Source organism: Equus asinus, chromosome 9 (assembly GCF_041296235.1).
Source record: "Equus asinus isolate D_3611 breed Donkey chromosome 9, EquAss-T2T_v2, whole genome shotgun sequence".
NCBI lineage: Eukaryota > Metazoa > Chordata > Mammalia > Perissodactyla > Equidae > Equus > Equus asinus.
The window spans coordinates 62,736,774-62,749,166 of NC_091798.1; the positions used below are offsets into that span (position 1 = coordinate 62,736,774).

At 36.7% G+C, this 12,393-nt stretch overlaps 1 protein-coding gene across 5 annotated transcripts in view; it reads left to right on the top strand.

The window, feature by feature from the left end:
- EPB41L4A (erythrocyte membrane protein band 4.1 like 4A) overlaps positions 1 to 12,393 on the top strand; it is a 248,940-nt gene that overhangs the window by 135,077 nt on the left and 101,470 nt on the right. The gene's annotated exons all lie outside the window — the stretch shown is intronic.

A 12,393-nucleotide genomic window follows, 5' to 3' on the forward strand; every position in this document is an offset into this window, starting at 1 on the left:
TCAGGGGATTTCATTTATCTCTATAGGAAATGAAAAGATAATTGCTTTTAGTATTAAGGGAGAGAAGACAACTAATGTTTTGTAATATATTAATCACCTTTGTCATCAAATAGTTTATTTTGGTTAAGGCAGATTTTCCAATTGGCATTGATTGTGTTGTTAAAATATTTAATGCCAGCATTTGAAAGTGGCTTATAAGGAGCAGACAATAGTGTTATGTTTTCATGTATTCCGCTAGTGACCTGACTGCACGTGGTAGTGAAAACAAAACTGTTTTCTGTAACTTAACTCTAAGTGATCAGTTTTCCTAGTGAACCCCTATCATTAGGTAAAACCTAATGTATTATTCAAAAAATTGGAAATCATATCTCTGATAACCAAGGCAGTCTATGGTTTTGATTCTATCCATCCTTTCATCTTTTTCCTTAGACTTTCTTTTGTCTTGGTTCTGGACTGCACACAGAAGAGTGAGAAGAGGGTAGACTAATTGGACCTTTCCTGTTCCACTCTGAAGTGCTATAATTAGGCCTCACTTTTAGAACCGTGCTGATGTCTGCATTCACGTCTTCCATCGCCACATTGTTAGCAAGCCCTCTGAAAAGCAGGGCTGCCCATTGAGGCTTTCTGCAAGTGCACTTCTATGGGACAAGGGCTGTTGTGTTGGGGAGATGTTGAGGAGAGGGGTGGTATTTACATTAGAACTTCATGAATAGTCTTTGCAATCAAGAGTGATTTCTGAGTCATGAGCTCATGGGGAAACTGAGTCCAAGTGGTATAAAAACTCATTAGGGAATTGCAAGGAAACAACATTTTGTGAAAATACAAGGAAAGTCCTTCATTTTGAGGTTGTTAGTAACCTCTCTGTGCCTCAGTTTCCTCAACTGTAAAATTGGAGATGTATCTGTCTCATAAGGATTTTGTAAGCGTTAAATGGAATAATGTATTAAGAAGGGGAAAAAGAGCAGTATTTTATAATGCATTACTTCACATCTGTTCACCAAATATTAATGATGACCAGAAATTTCCCTTTGGAATCTACTAACAGCTCATTAATAGAATACGTGGATTTGTGTGTAATGTACAACCCCACAATATGTTTAGTACAACCTGTTTTTCCTCAAGTATTAGACCAGATCATTTAGCTGAGAACGAGATAATGTAATTGGCTTACAGTTAGCGACCATGATCTATAATAATTTTTTGCAGAAAAGATTTAGTTGAATTTACATAAGGTAAATGTGCATTTAATGTGGTATCACTATGTACTTATTCTTAGTATGTCCTAGAGATGAAGTCATGGATTTGCACCTACCCATGTATAATGGACCTTAAGAAGAGAGTCAATTACATGACATAATTTTGGCAAAAGCAAAAACTGAAACCAAAAAGCAAAATCTGCCAATATATGCTAATAAAGGAAAATGATATTTAGGCCAGCATTTTCGAGTTGAACATTTATCCTGCTTCATTTCTTTGGAAATTGTTCCAGCCTACTCTGTATTGGCTTTTAGGTTGTTTATATTTTTTTGATATGAAAAATAATGCTATAGTAAGCATGCTTCTCCTTATTCTTCTATGCATATAGTTTTTTAAAATAATCATGCTATTTTATACCTATTGTACAGACTTCTTTCACAATTTAACCATTTGTTTTACTCCTGCAGAGTATTCTATAATTTATTTAACCATGACCTTGTGGTTGGCTCTCCAGCTTGTTTCCTTTCTTAAAGTTATAGATAATGCTGCATTGAATCTTCTCATGTACATGTATGATCACATATGATCATGTACATATATGACTAGATGCTGTATTCCAGAAGGACGTTGTATTTAGGAGAAATAACTAGAGGTGATTGGGATGCACAGGGAAATAAGGTTCTACACCATGGAAGATATAAGTGAATAGAATCATATCAACCTGGAGTGCCTGCTATGTGCTCAAAAATGTTTTCTGAAATAAAGTTGAGGGACTCTGAGGTCATATATCCTAACCTCCTCCCTCATATGCAGCATTCCTGACAAGTCAGTGAACTTCTTTGTAAACATTTTTAAGATAGGAAGACTTACCACCTTGCAAAAAGCATTGGGAAATTCAATAAGAAATAAATCCCTGGAACGTCTGTCATCACTACCAGGTTTTCTTTCTAGGTCTATGCAGAATAAATCTAATCTCTCTTCTCTTCATCAGTCCTTTAAATAATTCATGTTCTCATGACATCTGTTAAACTTATTTTCAGTTCTGATTCAAAATATTATGACAGCCTTCCATATATTCTTTGTCATTCATAGTTCTGTATCCTCTGCAGATTTGATAAGCATAACACACATATTACTTAAGAAGACAGGCCTAGAGTCGGAGAGGCTGGGGTTTTGCATCTTTACTCTGCCACTCACTCATTGTGTATTCCTGAGAATATTACGTAACCTTTTAAAATTTCAATTTTCTCATCTGTAAAGTGGAATTAAAGTAGTTCTTCAAAAAGATGATGGGAGAAATATATAAGATAATACATGCAAAGTATTTACCATAATGCAAAAATGTAAGTGTTCAGTAGATGGTTTGTTGTTGTTAGTGCTGTCCAGCTGATTCCTACTCCTAGCAACCCTGTGTACAGCAGAGTGGAACCCTACCTGGTCTTTTTGTGCTATGCTCTTGCCTTCTGGCACTATATCAAACAATGCCCCACTGGTGTTCATGGGGTTTTCATGGCCAACTTTTCAGAAGTGAGTGGTCAGGTCCATATCCTTGTCTGTCTTAATCTGGAAGCTCTGCTGAAAGCTGTCCACCATGAGTGACCCTCTGGTCTTTGAAATACTGGTGGCATAGCTTTTACCATCACAGCAACATGCAGCGGCTACAGTATGACAACCAGCAGACTGTGGTGTGGTTCCCTGCCTGGAAATGAACCCAGGCCTTGGTGGTGAGACTGCTGAATCTTAACCACTAGACCACCAGCAGTAGATGGTAAGGGTAGCTAAAATGGAAATAATGGTAATTACTTTATGTTTTCAAGTTACTGATTACTATATTGAGGAAAAGAACAACTTGGTGCCCTGAGATAGGTCTTCCAGGCTAAAGTCAATCTTTTAATTAGAACTTTCTGGGTATAGTTGTTCATTTAACTGTGAATCATCCTACTTCTTCCCTCTAGCCTGCATTTCTTGAGTTTGTACTTAGAGACAGAATTCACTCACTCGCTTGCCTACCCTTCATTCACTAACTATGTGGAGCATGGTGTTCCAGTGCACTGAGTATTGAGAAGATTCAGTAGTGACCAAAGAGAGAGAGGGTTCCAGTCCTATTTCTGAAAACGAAAGTAGTGGTAGTTCCAAATAACTTGATCATAATGAGCGTTCTTTAGCTTCTAAAAACAGGTGTTTATTTCTTAGTTTATTTTATGATATTTTATAGTATTTTCTTGGTGGATGACGTTAAACTCGTCAATTACCGTTATTTTTTTTTTAAGAATCCATATTTGTCACTTTGTGAAGATCAGCCTGTTTTACCTTCTTTACTGTTGAGTGACCTTCAGTTACATATTCACTTCTGGAGTCCCTGTCTCCTTCATAAGTGAAGATAATGGTCCTCAATACAGCAGAGTTGAGGTGAAGGTCATATTCCAGTATGGGTGTAAAAGAAATTTGTGAACTTTAAAAGACTTTACACATGTAAGGTGATATTATTATTTATTCCTGTATCTTAATCATCGGCTTTAAACTTCTGAGGCAAGTGTTATTCCCAATCTCTTTTGTCGCTTTCTCTTGAGAATTAGTGGTTGCTTCCTCTACTATTTTTCTTCTTCTTAAGCCATACCTGCCATTTTCCCCATAGTGTTCAAAATTATGTTATTATTTAAACATTTCCTTTTGTGCCTCACTTTTAAGTTTTATCCAAACTGATTAGGCTCCTATCAAATGCTTTGTTCAGTCTTGGTGGGATGCGGGAAACAATCCTGCCTTCCATGTGGGTAGGTACTCTTCTCTTAGATAATTCTTCAGTATCACATTCAGCTGGTACCAGAAATCAAACTTCTTCTTGTCCCCACATATTTCAGTTTCCTTACCAGGGAGGGTCTCCAGTCATTTGGGTGCATGCATCTTTTCGAATTACTGGGTTCTTTTTGTTGTTGTTGCTTCCTTTGGATAAATACCCAGAAGTGGAATTGCTGGATCATATGGTAGTTCTATTTTTAATTGTTTAAGAAACAAATTGTTTAATTGTTTAAGAAACCTCTGTACTGTTTTCCATAGTGGCTGTATCAATTTACATTCCCACCAATAGTCTACAAGGTTTCCCTTTTCTCTACATCCTTGCCAAGACTTGTTATTTATTGTCATTTTTATAATGGCCATTTTGATAGGCATGAAGTGATATCTCATTGTAGTTTTAATTTGCATTTCCCTGATCATTAGTGATGTTGGGCATCTTTTCATGTATCTGTTGGACATCCATGTGTCTTCTTTAGAAAAATGTCTGTTCAGGTCCTCTGCCCATTTTTTGATTGGATTCTTTTTTTTAATTATTATTTTATTGAGCTCATGATAGTTTATGACATTGTGAAATTTCAGGTGCACATTATTATTTGTCAGTCACCATATGTATATGTGTCCTTTTACCCTTTGTGCCCATCCCCCAACCCACTTCCCCTCTGGTAAGCACTTATCTGTTCTCTTTGTCCATGTGTTTGTTTATCTTCCACATATGAGTGAAATTGTGTGATGTTTGTCTTTCTCTGTCTGGCTTGTTTCACTTAACATCATACCCTCAAGATCTATCCATGTTGTTGCAAATGGGATGATTTTGTCTTTTTTATGGCTGAGTAGTGTTCCATTGTATGTATATACCACATCTTCTTTATCCATTCATCATTTGATGGACTCTTGGGTTGCTTCCATGTCTTGGCCATTGTGAATAATGTTGCAGTGAACATAGGGGTGCATGAGTCTCTTCAAATTGTTGATTTCAATTTCTTTTGATAAATACCCAGTAGTGGAATAGCTGGGTCATATGATATTTCTATTTTTATTTTTTTGAGAAATTTCCATACTGTTTTCCATAGTCGCTGCATCAATTTACATTCCCACCAACAGTCTACAAGGGTTCCCTTTTCTCCACATCTTCTCCAATATGTGTTATGTTTTGTCTTGGTAATTATAGCCATTTTAACGGGTGTAAGGTGATATCTCATTGTAGTTTTGATTTGCATTTCCCTGATGGTTAGTGATATTGAACATCTTTTCATGTGCCTATTGCCCATCTGTATATCTTCTTTGGAACAATGTCTGTTTATATCTTCTGCCCATTTTCTGATCGGGTTTTTGTTGTTGTTGTTGTTGAATTGTATGAGTTCTTTATATATTTCGGAGATTAACCCCTGGTCAGATATATGATTTGCAAATATTTTATCCTAGTTGATGAGTTGTCTTTTTGTTTTGTTCCTCATTTCCTTTGCCTTGCAGAAGCTCTTTAGTCTGATGTAGTCTCATTTGTTTACTTTTTCTTTTGTTTCTCTTGCCAAAGTAGATGTGGTATTCAAAAAGATGCTGCTAAGACCAATGCTAAAGAGGGTACTGCCTATATTTTATTCTAGGAGCTTTATGGTTTCGTGTCTTACCTTTAAGTCGCTAATCCATTTTGAGTTAATTTTTGTGTATGGAGTAAGATAATGGTCTACTTTCATTCATTTGCATTTCATTCAAATGCATTCAACACCATTTATTGAAGAGACTTTCGTTTCTCCATTGTGTGTTCTTGGCTCCTTCATCAAAGATTAGCTGTCCGTAGATATGTGGTCTTATTTCTGGGTTTTCAGTTCTGTTACATTGATCTGTGTGTCTGTTTTTGTACCAGTACCATATTGTTTTCATAACTATAGTTTCGTAGTAAATTTTTAAGTCTGGGATTGTGATGCCTTCAGCTTTGTTCTTTTCCCTCAGGATTGCTTTAGTTATTCAGGATCTTTTGTTGCTCCATATGAATTTTAGGATTCTTTGTTTTATTTCCATGAAGAGTGTCATTGGGATTGTGTGTGGGATTGCATTGAATCTGTGGATTGCTTTAGGTAATATGGACATTTTAGCTATGTGTATTCTTCCAATCCATGTGCTTGGAATATCTTTCCATTTCTTTATGTCTTCATCGGTTTCTTTCAATAATGTCTTATAGTTTTCATTGTATAGGTTTTTCACCTCTTTGGTTAAATTTATTCCTAGATATTTTATTGTTTTTGTTGCGATTGTAAATGGGATTTTATTCTTCAGTTCATTTTCTGTTAATTTGTTATTAGAGTATAGAAATGCAACTGATTTTTGTTAGTTGATTTTGTACCCTGCAACTTTGCTGTAGTTGTTGATTATTTCTAATAGTTTTTCAATGGAGTCTTTAGGGTTTTCTATATATGGAATCATGTCATCTGCAAACAGTGAGAGTTTCACTTCTTCCTTTCTAATTTGGATACCTTTTATTTCTTACCTAATTGCTCTGGCCAAAACCTCCAGTAGTATATTGAATAGGAGTGGTGAGAGCAGGCATCCTTGTCTTGTTCTTGTTCCCAAAAGGATGGCTTTCAGTTTTTTCCCATTGAGTATGATGTTTGGTGTGGGTTTGTCATATATGGCAGTTATTATATTGAGGTTCTTTCCTTCTTTACCCATTTTATTGAGAGTTTTTATCATAAATGGATGTTGGATCTTATCAAATGCTTTCTCTGTGTCTGTTGAGATAATCATGTAGTTTTTATTCCTCATTTTGTTAATGTAGTGCATCACATTGATTGATTTGCAGATGTTGAACCATCTTTGCATCCCTGGTATAAATCCCACTTGCTCGTGGTGTGTGATCCTTTTTAATGTATTTCTGTCTTTGGTTTGTGAATATTTTGTTGAGGATTTTTCCATCTGTGTTCATCTGCGATTTTGGCCTATAATTTTCCTTCTTTGTGTTGTCCTTGTCTGGCTTTGGGATCAGGGTGATGTTGGCCTCATAGAATGAGTTAGGAAGTGTTTTGTCTTCTTCAGTTTTTTGGAATAGATTGAGAAGATAGGTACGAAGCCTTCTTTGAATGTTTGGTAGAATTCTCAAGAGAAGTCATCTGGTCCTGGACTTTTATTTAAGTTTTTGATTACTGTTTCAGTCTCTACTTGTGATTGGTCTAATCAAATTCTCTATCTCTTCTTCTTCTTTTTTTTTTCTTAAAGATTGGCACCTGGGCTAACAACTGTTGCCAATCCTCCTTTTTTTTTTCTTTTTTCAAAGATTGGCACCTGTGCTAACAACTGTTGCCAATCTTCTTTTTTTTTTTTCTGCTTTATCTCCCCAAACCTCCTCTGTACACGGTTGTATATCTTAGTTGCACATCCTTCTAGTTGTGGGATGTGGGACACCACCTCAACATGGCCTGACAAATGGTGCCATGTCCGCGCCCAGGATCCGAACCCTGGGCCACCGCAGCGGAGTGCGCGAAGTTAACCACTCGGCCATGGAGCCAGCCCCCTCTATTTCTTCTTGATTCAGTTTTGGGAGATTGTATGAGACTAAGGATTTATCCATTTCTTCCACGTTGTCCAATTTGTTGTCATATAGTCTTTCATAGTATTCTCTAATAAACATTTGTATTTCTGTGGTGGCCATTGTAATATCTCTTCTTTCATTTCTAATTTTATTTACTTGAGCCTTCTCTCTTTTTTTTCTTAGTGAGCGTAGCTAACAGTTTGTCAATTTTGTTTATCTTCTCAAAGAACCAGCTCTTAAGTTTCATTGATCTTTGTACTGTTTTTGTGGTTTCACTTTCATTTACTTTTGCTCTGATTTTTATTATTTTCCTCCTTCTACTGACTTTGAACTTTGTTCTTCTTTTTCTAGTTCTGTTAGGTGTAGCTTAAGATTGCTTATTTGAGATTTTCCTTGTTTGTTAAGGAGGTCTGTATTGCTATGAATTTCCCTCTTAGGACTGCTTTTGCTGCATTCTGTATGAGTTGGTATGATGTATTTTCATTTTCATTTGTCTTTAGATATTTTTTGATTTCTCCTTCAATATCTTCATTGATCCGTTGGTTGTTCAGTAGCATGTTGTTTAGTTTGCACATATTTATCATTTTCCCAGCTTTTTTCTTATAGTTGATTTCTAGTTTCATAGCATTATCGTCAAGAAAGATGTTTGATATGATTTTGATCTTCTTAAATTTATTGAAGCTTGCCTTGTTTCCCAACATATGGCTTATCTTTGAGAATGTTCTATGTGCACTTGAGAAGAATGTGTATTCTCTCGTTTTTGGATGGAGTGTTCTATATATGTCTATTAAGTCCATTTGGTCTAGTTTTTTGTTTAATTCCACTATTTCTTATTGACTTTCTGTCTGGATGATCTATCCATTGATGTAAGTGTGAAGTTGCGATCTCCTACAATTATTGTGTTGTCATTACTTCTCCTCCTAGGTCTGTTAATAGTTGCTTTATGTTCTTTGGTGCTCCTGTGTTAGCTGTGTATGTATTTATATGTGTTATGTCCTCTTGATGAAGTGTCCCTTTTATCATTATATACTGCCTCTCTTTGTCTCTCATTGCCTTTTTTATCTTGAAGTCTACTTTGTCAGATGTAAGAATGGCAACATCTGCTTTCTTTTGTTTGCCATTGCTTGGAGTATTGTCTTCCATCCCTTCACTCTGATCCTGTGTTTGTCTTTAGAGCTGAGATGTGTTTCCTGGAGGCAGCATATTGTTTTTTAATCCATCCCACCACTCTGTGTCTTTTGATTGGAGAACTCAATCCATTTACATTTAGAGTGATTATTGATAATTGAGAGCTTAATACTGCCATTTTATCTCCTGTTTTCCAGTTGTTCTGTATTTCCCTTGTATTTCCAACTGTGATTTCAGTTTGGTGATTTTTCTATGATGGTTTTCTCAGTGTTCTCTTTATTTATCATTTGTGTCTTTGTTCTGATTTTTTGTTTAGTGGTTACCATGAGGTTTGTATAAAAGATCTCATAGATGAGATAGTCCATTTTCTGATAGCCTCTTATCTCCTTAGCCTAAGCAGGTTTTATCTCTTTCCTCTTCCCTGTCTAAGTTATTGTTGTCACAACTTACATTTTGTGTTGTGAGTTTGTGATTAAAATGAAATGATTGTTATTTTTGATGCTTTCCTTCCCTTTATCTTTAATGTTGTAATTAAGTGTTTGTTAATCTGTTCTGATAGAGAGCTGCAATTTTCTGATTTTTTTCTGTCTATTTATCTCCTCGCTGAAGGCTTTGTAAACCCTTTCTTTTTATTTTCAGGTATGAGGGCCTTCTTGATCATTTCTTGTAGTGGGGGTCTTGTGGCCATGAGCTCCCTCAGCTTTTGTTTATCTGGGAAACTTTTTATTTCTCTGTTGTATCTGAAGGATATTTTCACTGGTTAGAGTATTCTTGGCTGGAGTTTTTGTCTTTCAGAATTTTGAATATATCATTCCACTCTCTCCTAGCCTGTAAGTTTTCTGCTGAGATATCCATTGAAAGCCTGATTGGGGTTCCTTTGCAGGTTATTTTCTTCTGCCTTGCTGCCCTTAATATTTTTCTTTGTCATTGACTTTTGCCAGTTTTACTGATATATGCCTTGGAGAAGGTCTTTTTACGTTGATGTTATTAGGAGTTCTATTATGTTCATTCACATGTAATCCCATCTCCTTCCTCAGATTTGGGAAGTTCTCAGCTATTATTCTTTTAAACAAGCTCTCTCCTCCTTTCTCCCTCACATCTCCCTGTGGAATACCTATAATCCGTATGTTGCATTTCCTAATTGAGTTGGATATTTCTCAGAGAATTTCTTCATTTCTTTTTAGTCTCAGTTCTCTCTCCTTCTCCACCTGAAGCATTTCTATATTTCTGTCCTCTAAATTACTAAGTCTGTCCTCCATAATGTCTGCTCTGTTTTTTAAAGATTCTAGATATTTTTATCTCATTCATTGTGTTTTTGGTCTCCAGCATGTTTTTCTTTGAGTTTCAATCTCTTTTGTGAAGAATTCTCTCTGCTCATTAATTTTATTCCTGAGTTCTTTGAACTGTCTTTCTGAGTTTTCTTGTAACTTGTTGAGTTTCTTTATGAGAACTATTTTGAATTCTCTGTCATTTAGATTGTAAATTTCTGTGAGTTCAAGATGGTTTTCTGGATGCTTGTTATTTTTCTTCTTGTCTGGAGTGTTGATATACCTCTTCATGCTCTTTGATGGGGTGGACTTTTGCTGGCACATAATTGTAATATCTAGTCACAGATTCCATCTGCCACCACTTGGGGGGGATAGGAGCTGTGTTTTCTGAGCCCGCCACATCCCCTGGTGGTTGTGCCTGTCTGTTGGAAGTTGTGTTGATAGAGTGCTATGTGTCTGGCCACTGCTGTTTCACACACACAAGTACAGGTGCTCTGGTGGGGATGCCTAACCCTGGCTGACCAGCCGAGCTGTGGTGCTAGGTGGGATGGAGGGGAGGGAGCTCTTTCCTTCCTGCCCACACTTCCGCTCTACACTCTCTGGCAGCCTGCCTGAGGTGCTCGGCTTCGTGGACATACCCCCACAATGACCTAGCTGCCTCAATGTGGAGCTTTCCCACAGGCTGGGAAGCAACTCCAAGAGTGAAAGCATTCCAGCCGAGGGCTGCGTTTTCCCCCATCTCCTGTCAGAGTTGCACGCCAGCCACTGTGTGAGGTCCCACTCCCTAGTTCATTGTGCTGGGGATGGGGAGGAGATCCACTTACCTCTTTCTACTGCTTTCCAGGGGATGCAGTACTCTTGCCTTGAGATGTATGGCTGCCTGGATCTCTCACACATCTATTGTGTTGTGTGAGTCCCCTTTCTGTTAATGAATGTCCTTTTCATTGTATCTTAGTGGAGTGAGCCTAAGGGAACAGTTCACTTCACCATGATGCTGATGTCACTGGATTCTTTGATTTTTTGATGTTGAGTTATATGATTTCTTTATGTATTTTGGATATTAACTCCTTATCACACATATCATTTGGAAATACTTCTCCTATTCAATAGTTTGCCTTTTCACTTTGCTGATGATTTCCTTCACTGTGTAGAAGCTTTTTAATTTGATGTAGTCCTATTTGTTTATTTTTGCTTTTGTTGCCTTTGCCTGAGGAGACAGATTAAAAAAAATACTGCTAAGACCAATGTCAAAGAGCTGACTATGTTTTTTCTTCTAGAAGTTTTATGGTTTCAGGTCTTACATTTAAGTCTTTAATCCATTTTGACTTTATTTTTTTGTATGGTGTAAAAACGTGGTTCAGTTTTCATTCTTTTGCATGTAGCTGTCCAGTTTTCCCAACACCATTTACTGAAGAGACTGTGTTTTCCCCATTATATATTCTTGCCTCCTTTGTCATAGATTAAGCATATAAGAGTGAATTTATTTCTGGGTTTTCTATTCTGTTCCATTGATCTATGTGTCTGTTTTTGTGCCAGTACTATACTGGTTTGATTACTATAGCTTTGTAGTATAGTTTGAAATCAGAGAATGTGATCCCTCCAGCTTTGTTCTTCTTTCTAGAGATTCCTTTGGCTTATATCATTGGAAGGTGCACTTCAAGTTTCTTTGGTGTGAGCATTCTTGACTGTCTTTGGCCACAGAATCTCAGGGGAACCTTTTGTTTGGGTTCTTGAAAAAAACATGATCTTCCTGCCCCTTCTTTAAGCAAATCTCATTTGCCATTCTTCTTGCCTCTGATGCTTGCTAAATTGTTGATGGTCCTCAACAGCTTCTACATCCTTAGTGTCAATTTGGCTCTTTTCAGTGAAGGTCAAATAAATGGAAAACTACGAGGCCAATATTTCAAGACTTTCACTTTTGTTGTACTGGTTATAGTGTTGTGATAACTGGGGATAGGGTGGAAGATGGAGCACTCCTCCCCCAGGGTTCACAGTCTAGCTTAGGAGACAGTGCATGTACACCACTGTGTTAATTTACATGAAAAGATAACCAGTAATTGCTTTATGAAGCCTCTGCTTGGCACCAGAATGTGTTCTGGAAGTCTTCCTTATTAAGTGGATCATTTTTAATCAGCATTTTTTTTTTCTCTAATAGGGATTCAATATAACTAGAGTCATGATATAATTTATTGTCCAAACCCTGACAATTTGGAAAATGATGAATAGTTATTAATAATTAGCCATGTATAATAGGGATAAACTATAGCAGTCCTAGGCAACCTGGGATTTAGTGTCATCCTAATTAAATCAGAGATAAACAAGGACTCAAGCATCCAATCAGAATGACACAGAAAGAATGACTCAGCAATTCTAAATCTGTAATTCAAATAAAACATTATACTCTAAGTTCCCTAAAATGGACAAAACAAGTTATATACGGTTAATTAAAAGTAGGCCCTGAGCTACGATAAAGTGTTTGTTTAGCAT